Below are 6572 nucleotides of genomic sequence, written 5' to 3'. Positions count from 1 at the left end.
TATGTATACAACATTCTGCCTGCAGGCCAGAAGAAGACATCAGATCCCATAAAGATAGTTGTGAGCCACCATGTGGGTGCTGGGAATTGAACTCAGGACCTTTGGAAGAGCAGCCAGTGCTCTTAACCGCTGAGCCATCTCTCCGGTCCCCTGTGTTTTGTTTGTTTCTTTTGTTCGTTTTTTGAGACGGTTCCTCTGTGTTGTCCTGGCTGTCCTGGGAGTCACTCTGTAAACCACGCTGGCCTTGAACTCAGAGATCCACCTGCTTCTGCCTTCCCAGTGCTGGAAATAAAGGCCCGTGTCACCACTGCCTGAGGACCAGAAGCACTCTTAGAGAGTGAACTCTTCATAATTAACTAAAGTCTTGCTCTGCTCACATTAACGTCAACAAGATGAGTACAGTTGATGTGGAGATAATGTCTTCCTTAGCACTACTTGGTCATATGTGACTAGTTGTCACATCTGTAGGGTTGACATTCTCTGTCTCTTTGGAACAGTTATCCAGTTGCAAATTCCAGGAAAGAAGTGAATGCATCATTGGCCCATCCTGTAACTCTGTCTCTAACATTTCCTCCTTCTTCCTTCAAGACCCGCTTTCCCAGGCATTGGCTCTGGTCCTCTAACTCAATTTTGAAATGACCAAAAAGCTGATCATGATTTCCTGTGGATTTACAGTAAACATCCCACGCCTAAACCCAGTTTATTGGAAGGATGCCCTTGCCCTACTGTAAAGAGGAGGAGACCTCACCTAGGTTGGGCCCACCTCCTATAACACATAGTAAAGAAACTCAGTCACACTCCCAGCATACTTTCCCGATGCATAGCTAACTTTTCTGACACAACTTTGCTCTCATAACTGAAGTTTGAAACCCTTTGTCCATTATACCATACAACAGGACCCAAGTGCCCCCTGCCCTCCCAAAAATGAAGTAAAATCATTTCCATATTTCTGGCATGGATAGGACTGCCTTTTATTTCTTTAACACTGTAACTAAATGATTTGCAGGAAGCAGTTCAAATTCAGCTAGTATTTAGAGATCTAAGGTAGGTTACACATAACCAACTTAGGAGTTATCTGTATTTTTTCATTTTCATGAAGAAACAGTGCTCAGATGTCCTCCTCTCAACCTCTACTCTTAATTTCTCATCAATCACAAAGTTATAAAATCCTTTCTCTGACAACAAATTATTTTATAGCATACCTGGAAAACGCCAACCTCCCCTGGCTCCCTCTAAATCATTTGACATCTTGAATATTTACTGAACTAAATTGGGAAGATGCTCAGAATGGAACTAAATTCAGAACTAACTCAGAAGGTCCTTCGGGTTCTGACGAGTTGTATCAATCTCTTTGGAACCCACTTGTCCACCATCGATTTGGAGTCCACACAAGTCTTCCCACTACAGATCTGAGCACTCGCTCAAGTGTTTCTGATAAGAAGCTGTTGTATGATGGCTGCTTCTACCTCAAGTCGGAGAGATGCCCTGTGAACCATGCCTGAGCAAACCCCAACCCTGCTGAAGCTGAAGGACTGAGCAAAGAGGCCTGCCAGAGTCGTCTAGACTACTGAACTGGTTTGAAAATCAGACACAACGGCAGCTTCCATGCCGTCAGTGGGCACAAACCAATACGACCCTTCACAGTTCTGAGACTAATCCATTTGCTAGAATGGCTACCAGTTCAGAAACAGCAAAACCAGCAGGCAGCCCTTAAGGTAGATTTGGGATCTGGTTTCAGACCTAGAGACCTTGGTAACCAGGCCAGAGCAGAGGCCTACCAATCCAGATGCAGCAAACCAGCTCTCCTCACAGTCTTTTCTCAACACAGGCGAATGAGATAAGTCATCCTCCTCTGACTCGTCAGTGAGGCTCCTCTTGGGGATGTACCAACATCTCCTAAACCCAGATAGGGCACGATGACAGACCGAAAAGAATTACATTACATTATGGTCCAACTTAGGGAACCAGTACGTTTATGGAGCTTGCTCACAGATTTCATGGCTGTGTTTCACTTCCATTTTGCTCTCTGCTTTGTGCTTGTGGCTGAGATGTCGTGATCTTTCAGCTTTCAGGCCAGCCCAAAACGATGGAATTCCTTTGGAATTGTAAGCTAAAGTAAACTCTACCAAGAACCCCTTCTGGTTATGGTATCTCTTCACCGTCACAGAAGAGTAACTAATGTCTAAGTTGATACAGGGGTTGGGGTGTGGCTGCAAAGAGAACCTGAACGTGTTGCCTTTTGGAAGAATGTGGAAACTCTGCATTAGAAAGGCTGTTGGATTCTGTAAGCAGAGCTTACTGGGCCATTCAAGCAGAAGCTTGGAAGACAGTAGTGCTGAGAACAATACAGAATATGGAGGCTGGAGAAATTTCAGAAGGGGACAGTATTAGAAACCTGGCCAGAGGCCATTCATGTGATATTTTAGCAAAGAATGTAGATGCCTTCTTAGAAGTCCTAAGGACTTGCTTGAGGGCAAATTAAGAAGTAATGGCGTAATTGCATCATGTTTCAACATCATGTTGAAATTGTGGCACCGCTGTTACTAATTTTTTTTTAAAAATTTATTTATTTATTTTATTTATAAGTACACAGTAGCTGTCTTCAGACACACCAGAAGAGGGCATCAGATCTTATTACAGATGGTTGTGAGCCACCATGTGGTTGCTGGGATTTGAACTCAGGACCTCTGGAAGAGCAGTCAGTGCTCTTAACTGCTGAGCCATCTCTCCAGCCTGTTACTGATATTTATGCAGTTTTTTAATGCAAAAAAACAAGTGTGACACACAAAGTGTATCATATACCATTTGGAAATAAAAAGAGCACAAAGAAGCTTAATGCTATAGCCAAGGTTTGTGCTAGAAGACTGGCTGTTGTTAAGGATATCAGCACCCTTAATGAGACCTGACCTGTATGGAATAAAGGGACGGGCTCCTCCAGGCTAAGATCCCGCCCAGTTAAGTTTCCAACGACCTAATGAGTTTAATGCTCTTGGAAAGGAACTGGATATGAAAGCTGATACTAATGTGGTTCAAGGGGTTTAGGGTCCACCCCGAGCTGACAGCAGAATTTGCCAGTATCATCACATGGTATGTTAGCTTTAGAGAGTGACGGGCTTAAGGATTCTTCCACTGTGGTTTCAGAGAGCTGCTGAGGCCTGACAGCGTGCGGCAGGGTAGTCCTTGAGTGGAGGTCCTGAGAGGGAAGGAGGCCCCGAGAGACCATGTGTAAAGCTATGGAAATGAATCCTGGGTTTTGGTGAAGAACCCAAGATGTAGGGGATGCCAGAGTCATGGGATTATCTAGCAAGGAGAGTGATATACAGGGAGTCGAACCAGCCCAAGAGAGAGACATCCACGCTGCAGGAAGCAAAACTGAAAAGGTAGAGCCACCGAAACGTTTGGAAATGGAAACTACCAGACACTGAACTACAAGGTTTGGAGTTTGCCTTGCTGGCTTTCAGTCTTCCTCTGGTCCAGTATTTCCTTGCTGTGGCCCCATCACTCTGTATGTAATTTGCTTTTTGATTTTAGAAGGAGTTACAGTTTTGAAAAGTGCAAGGAGGAAGTCTCTGAAGAGACTTCGAGACAGTGTTAAAACAGTCTATGGGTGGCTGAGTGGGACTTTTGGAGTTAGACTAAACACATTTCACATTATAATATGGCAGTGAGCCTATGGGGGCTGGGGAGTGGAATGTGAGAGTTTGAATAAGATGCCCTCCCCCCAATATGTTCAGGCATTTGAACACTTGGTTTCCAACTCATAGCACTGTTTGGGGAGGTTTAGGAGGTGTGTCCTTGCTGGGTGATGTCACTAGGGGCAGGCCTCATCCTACTTCCTGTTCACTCTCTGCTTAGTACTTGTTGAGATGTATCCCTCCTCTTCCTGCTCCCCCAGCCATGACACCCTGCTCTGATGGATGCTTCTCCCTTCGGAATTTTAAGTCAAAATAAATTCTTTCTTCTGTAAGTCCCTTTTGGCTGCAGTATCCTATTTTGTCATAGCTACACACATAACCAACACACATGCGATGTGATCTTTCACCAAGTCTTGGCTTCACTGATGGGATCAAACGACTGCCTAACAACCTCTGCTAACCCCCTTACCCCTCAGCAGTAGGACTGCAGGCATGCACCACGACTGTTGCTGGGATTTTTTTTTTACATCCCATGAAGGTCCACACAGTGAAAGCACTTCCCCGAATGAGTCACTTCTCCATCCCACCCCAGGAGTTTCCTGTGTCTGTGCTTCCTTACTCATGGACCTTAATACTGCAGACCATGGATACATTTTAATTTTGGAGAACAGGAAGACAGGAAAATGTTTGTTGATGTATTTTAATAATCTGGAGAATAGACTTTAATGCTTTACAGATTAAATCTGTTGCACATAAAAATCTGAATGACTTACTGTCTTAGTTACAGTTTTACTGGTGTGAACAGAGACCATGATCAAGGCAACTCTTTTTTTGCCCCCATTTTTATTAAATTGGGTATTTCTTATTTACATTTCAAATGTTATTCCCTTTCCTGGTTTCTTGTCCATCAGCCCCCAACCCCTCCCCCTTCCCTTCTATATGGGTGTTCCCCTCCCCACCCACCCCCATTACCGCCCCCACAACTCCCCTACTCTGGGTAGGACCAAGGGCTTTCCCTTCCATTGGTGCCCCAACAAGGCTATTCACTGCTACATATGCAGTTGGAGCCTAGGGTTAATCCATGTATAGTCTTACGGTAGTGGTTTAGTCCCTGGAGATCAAGGCAACTCTTATAGGACAACATTTAATTGGGGTTGCCTTACAGGTTCAGAGATTGAGTCCATTATCATCAAGGCAGGAGCATGGCAATGTTCAGGCAGGCAGGGTGCAGGCAGAGCTGAGAGCTCTAGCTTAAGAGTATTCATCTTAAGGCTGCTAGCAGAATACTGGCTCCCAGGCAGCTAGGACAAGGGTATCAGTCCACAGCCACAAGGCCACACCTGCTCCAACAGGGCCACACTTCCCAACAGAGCCCCTTGGCCAAGCATATACAAACCATCACATTCCACTCACTGGCATCCATAGGCTTGTTCAAACATGAGTCTAGGGGTTCCATACCTAAACATAGCATAATGAAAAATACATTCAGTCCAACTTCAAAAGCCCTATAGTCTATAGCAGTCTCAACAGTGTTAAAAGCCCAAAGTTCAAGGTCTCTTCTGAGATTCACCCAATCACTTCACTGTAGTCCCCAAGGCAAGACAGGAACCAGTTGGGCAAACTCCAATCTCTGCATCTCCGTGTCTGATGGCAAAGCAGTCTTCAGATCTTCAACTCCCTTTTCACCTTTGTTGACTGCAACAAAGTTCTTTCTCCTGAGCTGGTTCCACTCCCCGTTAGCAGCTTTCCCCAGCAGATAGCCCGTGGCTCTGGCAACTCAAACATCTTGGGGTCTCCAAGGCAGCTTCGATATTACGACTTCTTGTTCCAATGTCTGGAATCCACACATGATCTGGACTCCTCCAAAGGGCTTGGGTCACTTCTCTAGCTCTGTCCTCTGTAGCACTCTAGGCTCTGGCTCACTCCACTCCACTGCTGTTGCTGTTCTTGGTGGTCATCCCATGGTAATGGCATCTCCAATACTCTGGGGTTCCGATGCAACTAGGCTTCACCAGTAGCCTCTCAAAAGTTCTCTTCATGGTGCCAAGCCTCAACTCCTTTGCATGGCTCCTTCAATCCTGGGCCATCAACTACAACTAAGGCTGCACCTTTACCAATGGCCTTCCATGGCCTCTCACAGTGCCCAGCCTCAGTTGTTCTTCATGACCCTTTCATGCCTTCAAAACCAGTACCACCTGAGTGACTCCACATATTACAAAGTACAACCACAGCACAAGGTACAACCTTGGTTATTTCTGGAACACAGCTTCTTTGTGCTCTCAGAAAACACTTGCCAGAGGATTTCACCTCAGTGATGTTGGTCTCTTCTTAATTACCATTAATTTCTTAGCTCCAGGTAACCAGCATCAGTTGTCCCAGTCGTCCCTTTTATTCTAAAGCCAGAGCCACATGGCCGAAGCCGCTGTGTTCTGCTGCTTGCTGGGGCTGGAACATGGCCCCTCTTATTCTATTACCAGCTTTCTGTTTCCCAACTACCTCATTGCCAAAGATAGGCTGTCCTGGAACTTGGTCTGTAGATTGACCTTGAACTAAGAGATCTGCATGCTTCTGTCTTCTGGGATTAAAGGTGTATACCACCATGCTTTGATCTAGCTGGGTAGGATCTTGCCCCCAAAATCCCTTAATCTGTTATCTCCTAGAACATAGGATTCAGTTCCCCATTTCACTTCCTGGTGCCCCTTTAATACTTGAACCATATATTTTATATTTTTCCTTTCTAAGCTTGCTATACTTGTTCAAAATGTTCTTCATGGGAACAAAGTTTCTGTTGGGCTTTTTTGAGATTTCTTTTGTCAATTCAATTAATATAAATCTCTTTACCTTAGACTCAGGTAGACTCTTCAGACAAGAGCAAAAAGCAGCCACATTCTTCACACCAAAATACCACAGAAACAGTCTCTAGGACACATACTGAAA

Source organism: Rattus norvegicus, chromosome 10, assembly GCF_036323735.1.
Source record: "Rattus norvegicus strain BN/NHsdMcwi chromosome 10, GRCr8, whole genome shotgun sequence".
NCBI lineage: Eukaryota > Metazoa > Chordata > Mammalia > Rodentia > Muridae > Rattus > Rattus norvegicus.
Note: the sequence above shows the minus strand (reverse complement) of the source record.